At 37.4% G+C, this 23,712-nt stretch overlaps 1 long non-coding RNA gene across 1 annotated transcript in view; it reads left to right on the top strand.

Moving 5' to 3' along the window:
• Positions 1 to 23,712, top strand: part of LOC133090799 (uncharacterized) — a 303,518-nt gene that overhangs the window by 145,633 nt on the left and 134,173 nt on the right. Inside the window, exon 3 of the long non-coding RNA XR_009700813.1 lies at positions 4,037 to 4,204. This is a non-coding gene — a long non-coding RNA (uncharacterized LOC133090799). The remainder of the gene's footprint in view (positions 1 to 4,036; positions 4,205 to 23,712) is intronic.

The raw sequence follows: 23,712 nt of genomic DNA, 5'->3' as shown, positions 1-23,712 counted from the left end.
ACCAGGACTCATGCTCTAGAATTCAGCCTCTTGTGGATAGCATGCCTCTCTATTAAAATAAGAGGAAACTCAGGAAGAAAACAGTTGGATTTGTGACAAACTTTCCTGCCTTGGATAAATGACTTCTTTTTCTTCTCTTTACTTTTTGATGTTTATGTTCATAATAGATAGAGATCTTCCAGGTCCCCAAGTACCTCAGCACCACAGGTAAAGTGGGAACCTAAGAAGCCAGTGCCTGCCGGAGGCCCATGTTGCTTAACTGGATTGATCTTGTACCATGGCGTTAAAAATAGACATCATTAGTTCCTAGGGGCTGTCTTCAGGATGTCATCAGAACTGAAAAAATGACTCCACATACCAAAAGAGGGAGAATGTGGAAAAAAAATGGTCTGAATATTGTTTATGTGACTCATCACAGACAGACACTGAATATTCAGATTGTGAGAGCAAGACAATTAAATTCTGTGAGCCTCATTTTTCTTATATGTGCAATAGGTCAAAACTGTTGTACCAATATTTTTTTTGGCTTTCATGTAATATATCAATAATAGGCTAGGTAATTAGATCAAAGTGTTCTACCTAACAGAGGTTCATCCAGGAAGAGGAAATCATTAATAACCCCCCACCATAGTAGGCAGAATACCCTCCCCCTGCCAAAGATGTCCAAACACTAATCCCTGGAAATGTGAATATGTTATAGATCTTAAATCGGGAGATTATCCAGGATTATCCAGGTGGTTCAGTTTCATCACACGAGCCTGTAAAAGCAGAGAACTTTTCCCTGGCTAGAAGCAGAAGAGGAAGGCAGAGAGATGCAGCGGAAGGGGAAAGATCTGAAGTGTGAGAGCAACTGTCCCTCTGCTGTTGCTGGAGGGAAGTCACGTGGAACCCATGAGAAGGAATGCAGCCAGCGTGTGGAAGCAAAGAACCATCCCTGCTGACAGCCAGCCAGGACCTCAGTCCTACAACAGCAGGAACTGCACTTAACCAATGACCTGAAAGAGCTTGGAAGGTGGTTTTTCTCTAGAGCCTCCAGAACAGAACACAGTATGATGATACCTGTATTTAGTCCTTGTAAGACTCTAAGTGGAAGTCTTCACTAAGCCACACTGTGCCCAGACTTCTGATCTATAAAACTATGAAATGATTAATGGATGTTGTTTAAAGCCACTATGTTTGTGGTAATTTGTTACAGCAGTGATAGGAAACTAATACACCCTCATTGCTAGGAGAAAAAAAAAGCTTGAGGGAGGTAATAAAGCATGTGGCTCCAATACCTGGTCTCCTCACTCTTCCAGATCCTCAGAGGCTGCAGATGGCAGAAGGGGACACGTGCTGGAAAAGGGTGGGCCTCCCGAAGGAGGTCTCTGCACAAGATGTTTTACCTACCTGGGTGCCAGTGCATTATCTCTTGGTAAAGGCAACTTGGCAGTGTCATTTGCTTAGGCGAGAGGAGGCCTTGAAGTTGAACTTTCCTGGGCAGCAGTTGGTTCCACTGTGCATAGGTGAAACCAAGTAGTCACTGCAGGCTCCACCGCAGGGTTTGAGGGGAAGCTGAAAGCCAGTGTGGGGTCCACTGGCACAGAGAACTCTTTGGAGCCCTAAGTAGAGCAGATTTTCTAAGCTGTCACAGTTGTTGGATTCAATTGTAAATGCAAATAAAGCAGGCAGCAGTAAAATAACAGCATTGCCTTGGAGACCAGAGGGCCAGAGATGCAGTGCCCGGAGAGAGACTGTCTCATTCTCTCCACTGTGAGGTTGTGGGAGACACACACCTCCCTTCCACTGGCACGTACATTCAAGCATAATTTTGGAGAGGAGCCAGAGAGATGGAGAGAAGACCAAGAAGTCTGGGACAAAACTTATCTTATTATTTTTCTAAGAAAGAGCTTTACCATCATAAAGGAAGCATTAAGATAATCAGATGACAATAAAGTTAAAAACCTGATGAAAGTTGTTTCTATTCTGCTACCAATTTTAGGGGCTCAGGAGGAAAGACAAATTAATTAAAAACAAAAGAATTTCATTTTCTCCTGATGATGGATGTGTCAACCTGACTGGTTTACGAGATGCCCAGATAGTGGATAAAATATTTCTGGGTGTGTCTGTGAGGATGTCTCAGGAAGAGATTAGCAATGGAATCGATAGACTGAGTAAGGAAGATCCACCCTCACCAGTGCAGGTGGGCATCATCCACTTGACTGAGGGCCTGATTAGAACAAAAATGTGGAGGAAGGGTGAATTTGCTCTCTTTGCTTGAACTGGGGCATCCATCTTTCCCTGTTCTTGGGCATCAGTGTTCCTGATTTTTGGCTTTTGGACTCATACCAGACTTAACACCATCAGCTTCTCAATTCTCAGGCCTTTGAACTCGGACTGAATTACACCACTAACTTTCCTGGTCTTCCAGCTTTCAGACGACAGATTGTGGGACTTCCTGGCCTCCATAACCACGTGAGCCAATTCCTGTAAAAAAAATCTCCTCTCATAAATATATCTGTATATATCCTATTGGTTCTGTTTCTCTGGAGAACCCTGACTAATGCACTCATGTTGTGTGAATTTTATTTTTGACTGTGCTACTGTATACACCTTTATCCCCCATAAAAGTGTCAGTTCTCAGAGATCAGGGCCTAGTATCTTATAATTATATCTCTTGTATTCCCCAGAATTCCTAGATTTCAGCACAAATAATAGGGGTGATTCAATGCAGATAACTGGCCTGTTCCTGCCAACATTTGTTCTGGTTGGTCAGTGCCCATATTATCCAGTTATTCAATATTTTCATATCATACCTCAAGTGAATTTTTCCTTTCACATTTTCTTATGATAATTTTTTAACATACAGAAAAGTTGAAAGAATTGTGCATTGCATATCCCCACTACCTAGATTCTGCAGTTCAGCTTTTGCTATATTTGCTTTATCACACATATGTCCATCATTCCTCTAGCCATCCATTAATCCATCTTTTTTTTTTTTTAATGTTCTTAAAAGTAGGTTTCAGACTTCACCCCTAAGCACCTCTGCACATGCACCATTTATTTAGAGTTTGATATTTGTTTACTGCTTGTTTTTTTTTTTTTTTTAAATAAGACCTAGGCTGAATATATATTTTGTATTTGGAGTTTGACACGTGGGATAATTAAGATTAACACAATGATAGCTTGACCAATAGAAGGCTACTGTGAACAGTTGATAGCTGAGTTAGGAATTTGTAGACCAAGATGAAATTTTGATTACAATAGCAAATAGAGATCCTCTTTATAATCTCTCTTATCAGCAAAGTTTATTTAGAATAAATAGGAGAGAAAGTCAGATACATTCCAGGAGTCTGAGGTCTCAAGGTAAAGGCTGATTCTAATGGAAACTCTCTAGATTGTGATGAATCATATAGCTTTCCCAGCAAAGGTTAAAGGAATATTGATGAAGTCAGAGATCATTTCAGCTGTTTTAAAACTCTCAGTTTTTTGACCTATGCTTCTATCAGGTTATGAAGCTAATATTCTCTCCATCAGTTGAACAAGCTATACAAATCATTAAAATGGTACATTTAGACAACTGTCTTACTTCATCATATCATTTGTCTGTGCAAACAAAGTCTTGTGGTTCTAACTATTGCTCCCACCTCAAAAACTTCATAACTTATACAATATGTACACCATTTTAAGTGTCTACTAATGGTAGACACACAAGGGAAGGGAAACATCCCACAAGGGAAGGGGAATGTTCACACAAGGGAAGGGGAACATCATTCCTTGGATAATAACTTGGTAAATTCTTGAAAAACTGATTATATTGTATCCAGTTATCCCAACATGTTGCATCTTCATTGCCCCCTCCCTTCTTTCTCCCCTCATGTGGGGGCAGAACTGGTTCATTCTGAGTCATGATTTTGGAATTGTTTTTACTTTTCTTCTGCCCTGGTATGGAAAAATCTCAAAAGCAACTGAGGGAGCTGAAAGAATATGAAAAGCCTGCTATGAGCAAGATTTAGCTAAGGAACATCTAAAAATTGATTTGATATTTGTTTCATAGGTGAAACTTTATCCTTGGTCAGCTTGAGGTATTGCATTGCAAACCAATCAATCCTGCCTGATCTTTCAAAGTCTGCAAAAGCCTAAGTGACCTGTTACACAGTCTGCCCAAAGGACATGGACTTCGTCGTCTACAACACAGAAGAAGAGATCCAATCTTGAGACAAAAGTAAGTATATGCAACAAAGTGTATTTCCAAAGTGCTATAGAGGCCCTCTACTCTTGTGGCAGTCTTGAGCAAAAGATGGGGAGAGGCTCAGGTTGAAGAGGAAGCTGTATGAGGAAGGTAAGCCTAAATTCCTGTTGTTACCCAGCCCCATATTGTTGTTTCCAGAGCACTCTCAAAGTCTTCATAGATGGAATTTTTTGACACAGAAATTCTGGATTCACACAGTTCCTGGCACCTAGGAAGTGCTCCATACATGGGCCAAGTGCTTGCTGAATGAAAGTCCACAATTCAGTATCTAGAGCCGTGAGCAGAGGCTTACAATCAAGGTCTATCCTCCCTCTAGAAGTCTAGGTTCTAAAGGATCCATCCTTCCACAGAAAATGCTTGATGACCAATACGGACATACCTTCATTTAGAGGGACTCTGGGGATGCTACACCACAGCTGCAAATTTCAAATTTGCAAATTTCTAGGGGCCAGGTTTGTATTGTAAATGCCTGAAACAAGCCTAGTGTGGGAAAAATAGCACAGGCATAGCAATTGATTTTCAGCTACAGCCTCAGGGAAACAAGAGGGAGTGGTGAGGACTGTGGCAAACTAGAAATCCTGTGCTCTGTCTAATGCGGGCAGCTGCATTCAGCTTCAGTGGTTTAATGCCTCATGAAACTGCATGCTCAGTAATGGGGAGTTCCTAATTTTTCAAGAACAGCTGGAATTTGATTTGAAATTATTAATTTTTAAGATCTGACAGACTACCAGCAATTGGGATCTCAGCTCTCAATTTAATGAATACAAGGTTCTAGTTTCAGTTTGGTGACAGAATGGCCATTCCAGCATCAAGTGTCAACATATAGGGAAGTGTAACTAATGACTGCTACTGTGTAGAGTCAGCAGATCTCTACTTCAATTCTCTTTTCTTTTTGTGATGAATCTTTCTGTTGTGTTGAATCCTGTCTAACAATTATAACTATACCTTTTAGAGTTCAGAGGAGTCTAATCTCTGTGCTGGTTTATATTGATGGAGGAAGCTAAGTTTCCAATAGCCTGAACTCACAAAACTGTTTAGTAGCTTACTCGGAACAGAGTGACCAGTCTCCCTGCCCAGGTCAGCGTGTTAACCAGAAGAACATGGTGCCTATCCACATCCAGCTGAATTTCACATCTGTGAGGCTCTTTTTCCACAAACCTCAAAGAACATGCGCTAGATCAATTTATCATCCTAAAATTTCTATAGGGCCTGCAATATTATACATGAAGTAAAATAATACTAATTGAACTTTGGGGAAGCTGACATTCTCCCTCTTCCATGCTCACCATCACATTGAGATGACTGAGGGAAAAGGCATTGAAAATTACTAGTGATAATGGCTGGACTGAAGGCAGGTCAGGTGTAGGAAAACATTTGAGAAAGGCAGATCCTCCTCTAGAGCCCGCTAGTTAGTTCCCAGGTTTGTGTTGTCCCTGATTCCTCACGGCACTCTTCTCTCTCTTCTGGCAGACATATTCTCTAAGAACACATTTGAAGCTCAAACACTTTAATGTTGAATTTCAGGCAACTTCTTAGCTCAATGAAGAAGAAACATCAGGGCAGTGTGTTGCTTTAAGGGCAGTTGAATATACAAGACATCATGGTTTTTCCTGACAACACAGGGCAGATGGGGTTTGCATACCTCATAGGAAATGTGTCCTCTATGTAGAACCACAGGCTGGGATGGGGAGCAGGGAAAAAAACTACAGGTGAGCAAAGCTCAGTGTACCTCTGTCATGATTTAGACAGGATGCTAAAGGAAGTGATCTGGCACCCAGAGGGCAGGAATTGACACTTGGGGGCTGGAAAGGCAAGTGGTCATTGTCCCAGTGTGTCAGGCATTCACAGGCAGGATTCGGTCTCACAGGAAGGACCAAATCATGCCTCGATTAGTCAGGGATTTGGAATGCACCTGAACCTATATGTGGAGAAATCAGAGCACTTGGTTCAGGGACCAAGACTGGGAAAAAAGGTGAACTTAACTGGATTTATAGTTCTGAAGAGGATTAGTATTGGCTTCCATTGGCCAATACCTGAAAGTTACTGTAGAGGATTGAATTGTGTCTTCCCAAGAGAGATGTTCTTCTTAAATCCCGGTAACTATGATTATGACCTTATTTGGAAATAAGGTTTTTGCAGATGTTATTAAATTAAGGATCTCGAATAAGATGATCCTGGATTTAGAGTGGGCTCCAAATCTAATGACTGATGTCCTTATAAGAGAAAGGAAAGGAAATTTGAGACACAGAGAAAAGAAAGACACATGAAGATGGAGGCAGAGATTAGAGTTAAGTAGCTTCAAGCCAAGTAACACCAGGACCTACTTACACACCAGAACCTAGGAGAGAGGCATGGAACAGATTCAGAGCCTCCAGAGGGAACCAACCCTGCCAATACCTCGATTTTGGATTTCTAGTCTCCAGAAGTGTGAGACAATAAGAATCTGTTGTTTGAAGCCAGATGATTTGTAGTACTTTGTTACAGTAGCCCTAGGAAATTAATACAGCTACTGTGCCTGACCTCTGACATTATTATTCTCTAGATGTTGTTTTCCAGCTAATGTGAAAGAAGTATTTGTTTTAATCACCTTTCATTTCTCTTTCCTCTTTTCTTCACAGTAAAATCTATTTTTTTAAGCTCTGGGAATGAATTAAAAGTTAAAGTTCTATTGTTATAGTAAAAAAAAAAAAATCAGTGTCTGGATGATTTAGAGTTGGTCATTAACTGGAAAACATAAAAAATTAAATCTCCATTCTAGAATTAACTGCAGTATTCACTCAAAAAATTATTTTTCATTATTTATTCATTCTTCAACCCATTTCAATCAAATGAAATATTTACCAAATGCCTACTCTGTGCTAGACATTATTCTTCTAATTACTTGGAAATACATGACAAATAAGAAAGACAAGGTGTCTGCCCTCTTTGCATATACATTTTGGTGATCTAGACAGGAAATAAACAATTAATCAAATAAGTAAATAATTCCAGGCTGTAATAAATGTTGGTGACATCTCCATTTATTTTCCTGTAGTCCCTGGTATTAGCACATTTTGATTCTTGGTTTTAATGGTCACTAATTGCTGAATAGAATGAAGGGAGAGTTCAAAACATAGCTATTTAAACTAAATCCCACAATTCGCAGGACCCCTGTTGGATTTCAGCTCTATCATGCCTGGTTATATCTGTATTTGAGCTTTGAATTCACACTAAATGGGGAATCAAAGCCATTTAATTGGCAACACAGCATTGTTGCTGTTACTTGATACATAATTGAAAATAACCTCAGTGGCAGCCCCAAAGCTTAGATGTCAGAAAGCTTAATATCCTTTCCCTTCTAATGCAAATCACTAAGGAAAGAGCTGAAAAATTGATTCAATGTTATATGGACTGTACAGAGGTGTTAATACCATGGAGACTTATTTCATGTTAAAAAGCTAAGATAGCACAAACGCTCAGGAGTAAAAACAATTTATATACAGATATCAGAGTTCATTATTTTCTTGCTTATTTTTTTCCATTTGCCCATATATGGAGTAACTAAGCTATTACCATAACTCACAATATGGACTAGCTTCAGTTTCATTTGAGGTGACAGTGTGACAGATGTCAAGAAACAAAAGTATTGTGAGACAAGATCTCCTCCCCACCCCCGCTGGCCCAAATATGCAGAGTTTACAACAGGAATGGAGAGAGACTCTGTTCCATCACTCTTAACCTCTTTACAAGATCAGAAAAATTTAAAAAGAGGGTCAAACAGAGGATTGAAAGGGAGACTGACAAGTAGATTTTTTTGGTGAGAGTAGTTGTGCTACTGTGAGGCTCCTGACCCATCTTTGGGAAAGGGTAGGGTGGAGTTACACTAACTCCCACTACAGTGAGAAGGGCTTTAGAGGCCTCCTGGGGAGCACTGGGAGGCAGAGAGGATGCTATCTTCTTGAAAAACCCAAAAGCAAGGGCAGGGTTGACTTAGCTGCTTTGTTGGAAGAGCCAGGACAGTCAGTGATGTAGTGTTGAGAACAGTCCAAGAGTTTGTTGTGTCAAAGGATGCGTGAGTATTTCCCATGCAGATGTGGACCACACCGCAGAGGTAGCCAGAAAGGGATCAACTTGGATTCTCTTCCATAAAGTCTGCAAAAAGCAAGAAAGTCTCAGCGGAAAGAGGCTGGATTTCCTGGATGCCCGGGATCTGAGAAAGCATCTATCTTAGGCCAAGGAAATGCAGAGAGGAATCTCCAAGGAGACTCAAGAGCACCCCATTAAATGTACTCAGCTGTAACATCTTCAGAACCAGAGGGGAAGAACTTATCAAGCTCAGCAAGACCTGTTCTATCCTTATCTTTCCAAATTTTCCTACTGTTCATTCTAGGGAGAATGCAAGAGCAGTTAGAGGCAGGGAGAGACAGCGAGCAGGGAGGTGAGAGAATTCAAGCAAACATTCTTTTCCCACTTCAGGTTTCAAACCTCAGCAGAAGAGAAGGTTTAAATTGAGATTAGATTTTTCAATATTGCAGAGAAGTGAAAAACCTAAATTTTGACTTGAGGCTGCTGGCAATCCATAGGGACTGTAGAATTGTCTATTACCTGAGAGTGAGTGGAAGATTCACAAACCTTCAAAAGTTTTCATACAGGGACAGAGGAAGAGTAGAAAAGTTTAAAGTGATGCTTGGAGAGAGAATTAGAGATGCATTTTGATCACAGGTCCATGTCATACTTACTTAACATATTGTTTACACTTCATTATTGAAATATTTTCCATAGATAGAATTCTGGGATTTGAATCATTGTAAATTCATTTTCTTTAATTTTTTGTGACATTCAATTAAAAAAATTTCTTTGAGAAATAATAAGATCATACAGTAATCTCATTAATACATAATGTTAAATGAGGTGTTTTCGTATTCTGACAATATAAATCTTCAAATGAGTCATAAAATATATGCTAATATGTACAGTATTTATACTCAAGTTCTTTCTGTTCTATGTCATTTATGAGGCCAGAAGGACCATTGTCAAAGAGGAATTGCAGGTTAATGACATGGTCCACCATGAGGGACTAGCCTGTATTTGCACATATCAGCCGTATCAGTTTAGAAGGTGGTTCTCTCGTTTGGGACATGCCAATTATTTTCATCAGCTGGCATATTTGTAAATCTTTTATTTTTATTAATATGAGTATTGGTTCGTTAAGTGAGTCTGCAGGAGTTGTCTTGTTTCTTTTTAAAAAAAGTGAATCAGATACAAACTATTATATATAGAATGGATAAACAACAAGGTCCTACTGTATAGCCCAGGGAACTATATTCAATATCCTGTGATAAAACGTAGTGGAAAAGAATATGAAAAGAATGTATATATATATATATATGTATAACTGAATCGCTTTGCTGTACAGCAGAAATGAACGCAACATTGTAAATCACCTATACTTCAATAAAAAAGTTGAATTTACATATAAAAATGAATTATTCCCATTAAGATATCTTCCTCTTTATTTTAGTACAGTGAAGTCTTGGTGAAGTTCAGATAATGAAAAGAGAAATGATTTATTCAAGTTCAAGTATTTTAACTAGTGGTATACTCTGTGAGAATGAAACTAGCAGTACGTGGCAGCCCTTGCGCATCTGAGCAGCGCCGGTAACCTGCACTCTGCTTCTTTCACTATCCTGATCAGCATGACAAAGGAGTAAGACTTTTGTATACTTTAAAGTTAGCGTGAAACATGGGCCTAATCACACTAGAATAAGATGTTTTCTCTCTTTTTAGTTTATCTAATACATTTTTGGTGGAATTGATTACAGGAGCATAATATCAGATATAAGAGTCATCCATAAAGTAAGTGAACTCTGTAGAAGCAGAAGTATGCAAATTCTTTTTTTTTTTTTTTTTTAAAAAGAGCTGTTTTATATTAACGACTTTAAATCATTACTAAACTAGAGCTAGAGGGAGTGGAGTGCTGTAAGTTAGCTGCTCTTCTACAGGAAGATACCAATTCCAAGCTAATTAAAGAAGCTTTTCAATTTAGGTCCAGTGAATACATTTAAAAGTTACATCATATTTATCAAGTGAACATAATTTAATATGATAATTCAAAGAGAACTAGTTGAAAAGAAACTATTGTAGTATAATCAGCTGGGAGGCATATTTTATAACAGCAGTTTAAAAAGTTAATTTATCTTGATTTTATGAGAAAATGATTCTTGTGTTTAAGAGTTGATAATTATTGTGAAAAGGCTTCCTCAAGCTTTTGCACATTTAGAAAAGATTGATGAGTATAAGACAAAAATTATTTGTTTTTTATTGTAGTTGAAGGGAAAATCTGTGCATGCTTCTGAAATAATTTTGCAGCTGTAGCTTGCTTCAAAATCAGGAGTTCAGCACATACATCTTGAGAACTCGGATTCATTATTGTGCTATAAACTGATGAGGCAACCTTTTAAAAATGAAACATATGAAATGTTTTAAAATTCTTCTCTCTGGCTTTAAGTAGGTTATAATATCTGCATGAAGATTTCATTCCTGGTGCCCTAAAAATCATCATTATTTTTCATATATTTGTGTCTCTTACATTGTGAGTTGTAGCTTTAGATTTTTTTAGTCAAAATATTTTATCTCTCGATTTTTTTATGATCTGGAAATTTATATTTAAACTTAATTATTTAGAAGATTTCGTGAAAGTGTTACCCTCTTGGAGACAATAGTTTAGAGAAAATGCCATGAGTATATTTTCCTTGCTATGTGATAATAACTCAAGAAATTGTTAAAACTGTAGATATGTCTTCATTAAACCATGAGATTAAAAAAAAAACCATGAGATTAAATGTGATCTATGGACTGTGAATCATTTCTCCCTTATTTACATTATAGCTCAATATTCACTTGCTTTATTTTTCTTTCTCCATTCAATTATTGATACACAATTTTCCAAGGTATCCAAATTTAAAGTTGTGACATCATTGTCTAACTGAACTCCCTCATTTCCACATCAAGTAAGTTGTTCTTAGTCTTATCTTTATCTTCGTGGGGGCTGCATCTATTGGTTTTTTTTTTTACATCTTTATTGGAGTATAATTGCTTTACAATGTTGTGTTAGCTTCTGCTGTACAACAAAGTGAATCAGCTATATGTATACATATACGTATAGCCCTCCTGCGTCTCCCTCCCACCCTCCCTATCCCATCCCTCTAGGTGGTCACAAAGCACCGAGCTGATCTCCCTGTGCTATGCAGCTGCCCCCCACTAGCTATCTATTTTACATTTGATAGTGTATATATGTCCCTGTCACACTCTCACTTCATCCTAGCTTACCCTTCCCCCACCTCCCATGTCCTCAAGTCCATTCTCTACATCTGCGTCTTTATTCCTGTCCTGCCTTATGAGCCGGGAACTGTCCTAGGTCCTGAGAAGAGACTCATAAGGGGAAAAAAAGACATGGTCATTGCTCTGAGGAACTTGATAATCTGGTGGGAAAAGGTAGAAATAATAAATTATAATAGTAGAAGATAATTTTTGAACACTTATTATGTGCCAGGCACTGTACTAACTACTCTTCATACATTATTTCATTTTACTTTTAAACTTAATAGTTCCATTCATTTATTTAACAAATACTTTTTTATTATTTTGTGCTAGGCACTATTTTCCATAGTGTTTTAGAAAAAATATATAGCATAAAAGAGTCTAGGGCATAACGGTAAGGAAAAGTGATCTTTTCTTAACAGAAAAATTGGGGAAGGTGTCTCTGGGGAGGTCATATACCAGCAAGAGTGAGAGAGTGACCCTTGAGTAGATTTGGAGGTAGAGTATTCCAGAAAGAGGAACAAGAAGTGCTACCATACTGAGGTGGAAATGAGCTTGTTTTGCTCCAGAAACTGAGAGAACGCATATGAAGCTCCAGTGGATCATTTGGGGGCAAGGTTTGAGTTAGGGGGTGGGGAGAGTGATGAAGTGTAAGGCTGGAGATATTGTCAAGGACCAGATAAGGTAGGGTCTTGTAGATGATAACAAGAAGTTTGTATTTTATTTAAAATATGATAGGAAGCCCTTGGAGATTTTGATCTGGGGAGTATTGTGATCTCAAAAGCCTTCTCTGGCTAACTCCCCTTTCCAGTATCCCATATGCCTTAGTTTGTCCAGACATGCACTTCTTCACCCCATTATTTTTTCTTGTCTTTCTCTTACTTACATTAAAATAAAGAGGTATATGCATATGTTTATAAACTGAAAAGGATTCACTGATTTCATCTAGTATTCACTTAAGCCATCCGAAAAGAAAGAATTTTTTTGTGTTTTGAAAGGTCTCCAGTTATGAAATGAAACAATTACCTACCATTCTCATGTCAAAGACAGATTTTATTTTTCTATCTTGAGAGACTGTGTCAAGGATTCCTGATTCTAAATGGTATCAGTGTCGTAGTTCATAAAAATCAATGGGAAACTCATTCTTTACTTGTCTAGGGAGACCAAGCTCTTCTCCTTTAAGTCACCATCAGTTTTCAGATATCCTCCTGCCATGTGGCAAAAATAATGACCCTGAAGCAGAGTTCCAAAGCCAAACATTTGCCCAGAAGTGGTCAGAGAAGGAGCTAGAGCCTTACTTTGAGAAGAATTGAAGAGAAAGTAGAAAATCAAAAATAGTGACAAAGAATTAAGAGGAAATGAAGCAGAGGTCTCAATTAGAGGGTAGCCAGAAGGTGGAAGAAGGCAGAGCCCAAGAGGAGAGCAAAATGAGACAGGAAGCAAGCTAAATGCTGACAGCAAGAATTGCAAAAGAAATGTGTATCGGAAAGAGGATTTTTTTCCTGAAAAGATGAATATCAAAACCACAGAACATTTAATCATTGATAATGGAAACACTAAGGTCATGAACAGAAAGGAAAATTTACTGACAAAAGATTTCATTATAAACTACAAGGAACTGGGTAATCAATGAGTAAATGTACAAGGAAATCATAATAAAACTGGTCAGAATATTTGCAAAAGTAAAATTGAGATTTCAAGCTGCCTCCATTCATAAATGGATGCAGCTCCCACTAATTATACTTCAGTTCTGATATTTCATCTGTTTTGAGTATTTATGTTTCACCTTGTATTCTTCAAAGGTGAATTTTATATCCACCTTTGCAACGTGGAATATCCTCATTTGTTTAATGTGTTCTTATCTCTTTGAATCGTATAAGCTCTGATTCAATTAGGTAGATGGTGACTCCTGGGTTGCCTTCAGATTTATGGAGACATATTTATCATTTTTAAAACAAATCAGATAAAGAGAAGTCTGCTCAATGAAATACAGTAATTTATCATTTTCAGGAGAGGGAAATTTGTTTGTTATTTTATTACTGCTGTGATTCCAAATTATCTTACAGGTGTTTTAGAAACCTGTCTAGATCTGATAAGTTCTTTCTGTTTGGAATAAATTGATTCTCTCCTCCCAGAGAGGCTAACTGTGCCATATGCTCTGACTGATCTCAGAGATCAGTAAACCCTGGGAATATGAATGTGAAATACAATGGGCTGTTGAATTTAGAGGAAGTAGAAGCGTCCTCGAAGGAGATAGTTTTTTAATGAGCAGATGATTATTAGTTATTATTTTAGACCTTTGGGCTAATCCTAGAGGAGGCTATTAGCAGGTAATGGATTAAATAAGGTGACTCATATTAATAGTTTCTTTAATATGAAAGAAGAAAAATTGCCCATGGTAGATCAACTGTTGTCAAATCTCTATGTAGTACATGAAATGCTCTTGAAAGAGACTGAAGGCCATAAACTTTCTTTTGATTAAATGTGAAAGACTCTGAGTTGCTTTTCTCTTTTTTTTTTTTTTTTTAAAGGAGAAGAGTTAATGATGTGATTGCTGAGTGTCTTCTAGAACTGGAATTCTAGGATTCCATGGAAGGAGACCTAAGGGGTGGGGATATTTTTTTTTTTTAAAGATTTATTGATTGATTGATTGATTGATTGATTGATTGCTATGTTGGGTCTTCGTTTCTGTGCTAGGGCTTTCTCTAGTTGAGGCAAGCAGGGGCCACTCTTCATCGCGGTGTGCGGGCCTCTCACTATCGTGGCCTCTCTTCTTGCGGAGCACAGGCTCCAGACGCGCAGGCTCAGTAGTTGTGGCTCACGGGCCTAGTTGCTCCGCGGCATGTGGGATCTTCCCAGACCAGGGCTCGAACCCGTGTCCCCTGCATTAGCAGGCAGATTCTCAACCACTGCGCCACCAGGGAAGCCCCTGCTTTTCTCTTAATTGGAAGCACACTCTTAGATCTGAAAATGAAAATTTAGAGCTGAAAAATGTGGCTGATGAAGAAACTAAAGCTCTGGGAGAGTGAATGGCCTGTCTGAAGTCTTATACCTCATTGGTGTTACTCTGGAGTGAAAACCTGGGTCTCTGAAACATATTCTGTGTTTTTGCTGTTTGATCCTTGATTATCTTTTTCTCTTTTCATTCGTACCTTAGCCTATTGAACCGAGTGTCATCATGCTTTCCTTGTGCCAATGTGAAAATGAACTTCCAGTGTTACATGAAAAGAACAATAGCAAGTATCAGGGAAGAGAGGTATAAGGAGATTAGAGCGGTCTGCAAATTGGTTGATGCTATTAAATACTTTTAAAAAAATGAAAGTGTGGTAGACACATAGCAATATGTGTTTATTCCCTTTGCTTTTCAAATAGAAAAATATCTCCAGCAATCAAAAAACAGTTGACAGGCAGCTGTTGGCAAGTTCACTGAACACTTAAGAATCTTCTTTGTATTCATTTTTCAGGATTCTTGAATAATCATGCATAGTAATTGACTCTCTTAAATCCATCCTGTCCCCTATTTACGTGAACATTTATTTCTAGATATTAGCATTACAGTTGTTTGCCTGTTTCCCGGATGTAACTGTGTCACTGAAGGCCCTCTTTGGAAAGCTAAGCTAAGCCATCATGGCCCATCTGGGGAGGTACAAAGGAGGACAATACTACAACAGTCCAGTGTTGCTTAAAGAAGCCAGAACAGTAGAAGCTCAAGGGATTGTGCCCAGAGCATAGCATGTGCTCTGTGTTTAACCCCACAGCTCATTATTGGACAGACACCCCCTGACTGTGAGCAATTTTTGTTCCTTGAGGCCTGCTGATACTGGCTATGGTTCTGTCATTGATTTGAACATAATCTGCATGTTGCATCTTTATTGGATTGCCATGATTCATTTAAAAGGAAATGTTTTTCATCCTTGCTGACTGGCTTTCACGGTGAGGTGGGGTGGCTGGGGGGTTGGTGAGCAACCTAGAAAAAAAAATACTTTCAATGTTGCTCTTGAGTTTATGGCTGGAAGGGAGAACAGCTAAAACACATTAGTCCTTTCGCTATTCGGAGGTTTGACTGCTTTAGCTAGGGGGCCTGGATTCATGGTCCATTTTCTGTTTCCTAACCAGCATCTATTTGATGCAATATGCTCCATGTCTCTTTTCATTAACTGAGACCTATATGATGTCAATTGAGAAAAACAGTAGCTGATGTTATGAAGTGCGCACTGTGGCATGACAAAGATCTGTTAAAAAGGCCTTTTACTTTGTTCCATTGTATATTTTGCTATTGTGTTTTATGCCTGCAGCTTGGCTGTATTGAGAGAAAATATTTCAGCTGGGCCCTGCTGGGTTTTTTTAACTTGCCTTTGAAATGCTAGATAAAAGTGAGCTCCAGCTATGGCAGACTTCTGACATCAACAAATGTGGGACAAGTACCCCACCGAGGCACATAGCAGTCATGCAAACACTCTGCTTAAGACCAAACCTGCAAATGGAGGCATAATCTGCTCTGAGGGTAAGTGAGGTTTGGATTAACTTTGGTGTCACAGATAAAGCACCCTTGATGATGACTGTAAGTTATATCCTGCAACGAAGTGTGAGGTGCCACCATATTAGAGGACCCCCAGCAGATTTGGTTCAGAAATGGGAAAGGTAACACAATGTGCTTAAGAAAAAAAGGAGGAATATGAAGCTTGATTGTTAACTCAAGTCAAAATGTATATGGAGTTCAAAGACTCAGAAACCTAGTACTCTTTCACCTTTCTAGTGCTCTTTAAGACCAGATAATACTTTATCTCATATTCCCCTGGACAGTTTGAGATGAAGTTTAGTGCTTTGTATCTTATTAACGGGAGAGATGATAGGAAACCTAACATTACAGCTGTAATCTCCACAATGCTAACAAAACAAAATTAGAACCTGGCAAATGGTTTGAGGGAAGTTACAGAGCTGGAAAAAGATCCCAGCTTTAATGAGCCACACTAATTGATGGAACTCTGATTTGTGTTGCTTTTAGTAATTGTATTTTAATTACTAAATTAATTGATAAGTACTATAAATGGATTACAAATGCATTATCTACAATAGCATGCATAAAGAAAATGACTACTAAAAAAGGTACACACATTAAATTTATATTACAAATACAGAAAGTTCAAAGACAGCATAATAAGCAATTACTTATCAAGGACCAACAATTGGCATGACTACTTAAGAACATGAATGCATTTTAAAGCCGAGTAATTAACAATATTAACTTAACCTGATTAGCATTTCTTTCTCAATTTTTAGAGGGGTGTAGAAAGTTTTTCTAAACGTCAAAAAAATTTTTTTAAGGAAAATCTGGATATTCCTTAATATTGATAAGAACAATAAGCTCCTGACAAGTTGTAGCCAATGTGTACTAACAACTCAAGTTTCACGACTGCTCAACAGCTGCTTCCATATTATACAATTCATTCAAAATCCCTTTAGGGGAGGGTCACTTAATCCCCTTAGTGTTGGATCTATAGATCATTGTGTTTAAATATATGGGTCTATTGTTAGCAAAAACTACACAAAAAAACTTTAAACATCATTCGAAGGGGTTAAAATTTTTGGGATCTGTTTCAATCATGATGTCTTTAGTAAGAAGTCATTCCAAACTCTACATTATTTGTAAAACTAGTCCATGAATGAAGATTTAAAAACCGTTAGTTGTCTCATTTCTGTGGAAACCGGCAGTAATATACACTGATTGCTGAACTCAGGGAAAGTAGAATCAGAAGGTACCATTATGAAGAAGACACCTCTATAAACTATAAAGGTAAATTAGCTGCCAGAAGTAACTGTTTTTTGTTAGGTTTATTATCCGTGTAAAGTAACTTTCTGTACATAAAGCCCAGCTTATAGGCAATGAGGTAATAAAGGCGACTTTCTCTTTTCCCAGAAAATGCTTCTATTAAGGTGTATGTTTCTATTTGTATGAGTAAAATAGTGCCAAACTGATAGTTTTTAAAAATTGCAGATACCAGTAATGGTCTACTATATCACTGGTACAGGGGTATAGCATCAGCATGGCTACTCTTCTGTGAATACCTTTGAAACTGACTTGAGGCTGGCTATTAAAGGGGATACTCTCCTGAGTTCATTGGCAGCAAGAGGTTCAAATGGTGGGAAAAACAAAACAAAACTGAAATAATCAGAAAGTAAACATCTAACCAGTTCGTTTAAGGTCAACTACATCAAAATTTAAACAATCTTTATAGATAATTTATTTTAGTTTCCTTAATAGGGAAGAAATTAAAGGGACAGAGCTAGGGATTCTCAGAAATCACATTTCTAAACCTTGGTTATAGAAACATCATTGTTATTATTTAAGTGACTCTGTTCTTAATTATTTATGACATTGTGTATAGCAAACATGGTTTATTTTTATTTGAAAATAGACACTTAAACTTTAAGCTTCTCAGAATTTTGTGGTAGAAAATTGTACATGGACAACTAATAAAGCCCATGGCTCTTAAGTAGAGTTCATTACCTATTGTCTGGTTATCCAGGGGTGGCCTCTTGGTTGTCTATGAACCCCTAAAACCATGTGTAAAGCTTTTTTGCATGTGTACCTTTGTCTAGAATGGGGGTGTACAAGTTTCAACAATTCCTCAAGACTTCTGTAACTGGTAGGTAAAACTGCACAGCCGCCACAGATTTTAAAGGCTGGTTCATGAAACCCTGGGGATCCTTAAGACCCTCCTAAGGAGTCCAAAGTTCAAAACTGTTTATGTAATAATACTAAGTCATTATTTGCCTTTCACTGTGGCATGGTGCAAGATTGAGGGTGGGTAAAACTGATGGCCCCTTAGCACAAAATCAAACCACTTACATGAAATTATACTATAGTCCGTGTATTTTTCACTGCCATGCACTCACAATTTAAAAAAAGTTAATTCAACTTACAAATGATGAAGCATAAAAGTTAATTTTATTGAATCTTGACCACTGAGTATATGTCTTCTTAATATTCTGTGCGATAAAATGAGATGAAGGTATCATTTTTGGTGATATGGAAGCATGATGGCTGTCTCAAAGAAAAACATTTGTGCAGTTATTTGAAAATAGAAAGGAGCTTAATTAGATGCCTTTTTTCCCCCCAAAAGCACCATTTTTTTCTTTAAAGAATGGATGACAAACTTATAGTTATTCAGATTTTGGTATTTGAGACATACTTTCTGAAAAGTGAATGAAATGATCCTGTCAAAAAAAAACAACTGGAAGTATATGTAGCCAGTGATAAAATTTGAGCATATAGAAAGATGCTCAAAATCATATGTCATTGGGGAATTGCAAATTAAAACAATAAGATACTACTACACACCTATTAGAATGGTGAAAATCCAAAATACTGACAGCACCAAATTCTGGTGAGGATGGGGAGCAACAGGAACTCTCATTCATTGCTGTGGAAATGCAAAATGGTGCAGCCAGTTTGGAAGACAGGTTGGCAGACTTTCTACAAAACTAGACATACTCTTACCATATGATCCAGCAGTCGTGCTTTTTAGTATTTACCCAAAGGAGTTGAAAACTTATATCCACACAAAAACCTGCACATGCACGTTTATATAAGCTTTATTCAATTGTCAAAATACGAAAGCAACCAAGATGTCCTTCAGTAGCTGAATGGATAAACTGTGGTACATCTAGATGATGGAATATTATTCATCACTAGAAAGAAATGACCTATGAAGCCATGAAAAGACATGAAGGAATCTTAAATGCATATTACTAAATGAAAGAAGCGAACCTGAAAAAGCTACATACTATGTAATTCCAACTTTATGACATTCTGGAAAAGATAAAACTACGGAGACAGTAAAAAGATCAGTGTTTGTCAGGGGTTGGAGGGAGGTAGAGATAAATAGGTGAAGCACAGAGAACTTTTAGGGCAGTAAAATTATTCTGTATGACACTATAATAATAGCTACATGTCATTATACATTTGTCAAAATCCTTACAATGTACAACACCAAGAATGAACCCTAATGTAAACAATGGACTTTGGGTGATAATGACGTGTCAATGTCGGTTCATCGATTGTAACAAATGTACCATTCTGGTGCAGGATGTTGATTGTGGGGGGAAGGTATGCATGTGTGGGAGCAGGAGGTATATAGGGACTCTCTGTACTTTCTGCTCAATTCTGCTGTGAACCTAAAACTCTCCCAAAAATAAAATCTATTAAAAATCACGTATGGGTGAAAATTCCATACAAAATGCCATACATAATAAAAAATTGCATACAAAAGATAGAATAAAGAATTTTAATGAATTAAGATGCAAAAATTCCTTGATATGGTTATATATTCTGCATTGCAACTGATTTTTAGGAAACTACCACTTAGTTTTGTTGTAGTAGCAAAAAGAATAATCCACAATTATATGAAAATTTATTAAAATATTTTTTCAACAACAGATCTGTGTGAGGTCTGATTTTCTTTATTACTTCAACCAAAATAACATATTGCAACAGATTAAATATAAGTGCAGATGTGAGAGTCTAGCTACCTTCATATAAGACGCATGTTAAATTTGAAAAAAAAAAAAGTAAAACAATGTCATTCTTTCCATTAATTTTTTTTGAAAAGTGTAGCTATTTTTCTTAAAACTTTTATTTGTTTTACATGTAAAATGTTTGTTATTGTCTTTTAAAAATAAATTAATTTTTAATGTGGTTAAATATCAGTTGGTAGAACCCACATAAACCAAAGCTCTTTGAGGTCCTCAATAGTTATTAAGAGTATAAAAGTGTCCTGAGGCCAAAACATTCGGGAACCCTGAACTGCAGTAGAGTGAGTAATGCCTCTTATATGAATCAGAGTCTGTATTTTAATCATTGGACTTCATATACCTAGATTCTCTCAATGACTTGGACTTGTAGAAATTTAACAGTTGGTATTCTGTCAATGACTTGGACTTGTAGAAATTTAACAGTTGGTATTAGTTTGCCTAATTTAGTTATACAAACCAATGTTTTATACACTTGTTTCCCAAGCTGCCTGGAATAAGTTCTGTCCAGTTGTATGGCTGTTTATTCTGCTAACTTTTTCTACCAAGAAGATATGTGTAACCTTCTTCAAATTATGAAATCCGAAGGTTAGTGCTTTTGGAAAAGTAAATCTTATTTTTATTTCTCCAGAAGGACGATGTATCTTCTACTTAGTATATAGGATCTATGTGCATATTATGAAGATAAATAAGCATTAATGTAAATTCAGTTGACTAGTTTATATCATGGAGCACAATATATAAGGAGACAAAATTCTACAGTTTATACAAAATGAACACAAAATCTAAACAAGTGACTAATATGTCAGTCACAGTCAGTATTAATATGTATGTTCTGACCAAAAGTAAGGACTATTTTTAGACAAAATACATCATGCATTCTACAGAATCATAATAAAAGATGTACATTCTTTTCTAGTCACCTAGATTGAATTTAATCACTCTATAGTTAAAGGGAAAATAATTCTAATGTGAAAACTATCCATTTAAGATTTTCTTAAGATTTTCTCATTATTGTTAATGAACCACAAGAGCACAGGAGGCCCAGATGAGAGTCTGAGTTCTCCTTCCTTCCTCAGAGATCCTAAATGTTTTACAGCATTTTTTTGTTTGGTGACTGTGATACCATATGAGCTGTGCCTGTTAGGTCAGGTTCTTAATGAAACCAACTTTCAGTTCAAAAGCATTGAACTTTATCTACTAATCAATCAAATCGCCCCCTGTGGTCATTTAAGGTTAATGTATTTTTTCCTATTTCATGCCTTTTCTGATTTCATTTTAGCTTGGAGGAAAAGCTACTCCAGCATATTGTTATTATTTTTTGTGTGTGTGAGCTTTCCTATCAACATATTCTGAAATAACTGATTGATAAATACTCAGTAGAGCATAACAGAATGTAAGTGATAGAGTTGATCTTAAGTTTCTCCTAGGCCAACACCCATATTTTGCAAGTAAGGAAACTGATGACACGTGACTTTACCCAGAGCCACAGAAATAATTAATAAGCATAGAAGGAGTAGAATCCAGGCTGAAATCTGTTTACCATTTTTATTCTAAACAGTGATTATTAGATTAGTTGTGGAAAATACGCAACATTTATTGGAAAGCATTGTTGGTAAAGATAAATTTTAGTTTTAATTAATAAACAAGTCATAGACATAGACCTAGATTTTAGAGTGACATGGAGTGTACGAGCTTATCAAAATGTAAGGGAGACACAGCTCATGGCTTGTCTTCAAATGGAGAGCACTGCATGTGATGAACTGAAATGGTGCTTGGCAATTGTTAGAAGCATTTTAAGTAAGGCTCCAAGCAGAAATAGCTGCTTCAAACTAAAAGAGCTTTAAACTGAATAGGCTTACCACTTAGCACTCTAGCGTATTAGAAGGTGCATCCTCCAGACCAAAAGCAGCCTTTAGGAGCAGAGATGCAGAGAGAGAGCATATTGCACTGTGATACAGCACTGCATGGGTAGAACCACCATCTTCACATGATGGAAGGTAGCAGAATCTTCCTAGAAGGCAAGCCTTTGTCCTCGGTAACTGTACTTGAGTCAAGTGCATGAGAAATAATTAAAACGTTAAAATAAGAGTTCTCAAGTAAGAAGTGAGCGTCCTTATGCAGCCATACCTCATGGGACAACAGTAGTACTGGAGCCACAGAAGAGTATTCTGGAGGGACTACTCTAGAGACCATTGCTTGAGCCATGTTTGTTAAGGGTTTCATCACCAATTTCTTAATGAGGCGGAGATAGATAGTAAGAATCTACTGTGTATTTTTCATATTCACTGTTCATAAATCTGATACCAAAGTATATAATGATCACTGTAAAGGTGGGCTTAGGTATTGTCAACTGAGCCTTCTATTGTGAAAAACTCTTCCAGTTTTTGAGGTAGATAGATAGTTATTGGATTGGATCAGTGGATTTGTCTGAATATTTGAATCAGGATTCTGGAACTTAGAATGGGCAAAGACAGCAGCTAGTCCTGCCCATTCTGAATCATTGGCCCAAGTCCTCCTTATATGGACCCCTCCCTAGAGAATCCAATTTGTTCAGTGTTATCTCTGTGAAGCTCTGCTGCAGTGTTAATTAGTCCAGGATTCATTGTTTTGATAATTTCTTGCTTCAGCAGAATATCATGAATTGCAAGCATGCAGAAAACTTCTTTTCAGTTTGCAAAGAAACCCCTCAATGGAATCTTAGCAGAAGCTATTTGTAATAGTCCAAGAAGAACTTCCTTTTACATAACAAAGCATTATTTCCAAGATTTAATTTTCTCATTGCTTTTCGTTTTCTGTAAAGACTGCTTGATACAAAAGGTCAAGGTATCAGCAAAACATAGACAGATTTTTGCTGAATGACATAAACCTGTCAGAATGCTGAGCTTTGATGTTCCATTAAGTGATCGATTTAGATTACTGACTTTTGGCTAAATGCTACTCAACCAGATAAGGTCAATACCTGTTAGTTCATTGGTGGAATAATTAATCAATCAATACAGGATGCTTGAAGTCAGGGAGAATTATTGCCAGGCTTGTATCTCCGGCTTTAGTCACAGAAATTATTTAAAAACATCCTTTGCAGCATTAACCCCCTCGGTGCAGGATTTATTGTAACATTATGTATTCAGGGAAAAGGAAGAAAAAAATTCCAGTGAGCAATACTTCTTGTAACCCTGAGCTCCCCAGAAGGAAAAGCCTCTAACAAGCTGAGAGCACCATCATTAGTTCTTCCTTTCACATCGTCGCACTCTGCTCGTAAAATAATTACATGCAATTTTTCTATTTTACAGTTGGACCACATGACTCCCTGTTCTTTTGCACAGTGACTCACCCCTCCCCCAGACTGCCTGGTTGAAGGCTGCAACAGCTCACCTTTAAACATCTCAGCTGGAGGCTTTTATGGTGGCTGGTTACAATATTTCCTAAGAGCTAAAAAATAATCCATCTGGTTCATAGAAAAATTCTGTCTCCTCACTATTTTCTCTTTCCAATGCAACCAAAATTTTTCTTCTTAGAATTGCACTAGGCCAGGATTCTTTGTATTTTTCAAAGTTGCAAAAGTTGCAGTTTCCTTGAACTTGTGGGTTTGGGACAATTCATAATACTTCTTGCTAGAGGTTAATTACTGACTGGTTCTAATTATTTGC

The sequence above is a fragment of the Eubalaena glacialis genome, chromosome 4 (assembly GCF_028564815.1).
Source record: "Eubalaena glacialis isolate mEubGla1 chromosome 4, mEubGla1.1.hap2.+ XY, whole genome shotgun sequence".
Lineage (NCBI taxonomy): Eukaryota > Metazoa > Chordata > Mammalia > Artiodactyla > Balaenidae > Eubalaena > Eubalaena glacialis.
The sequence above is the reverse complement of the archived record's forward strand: the minus strand, read 5'-3'. Positions and strand labels throughout refer to the sequence as shown.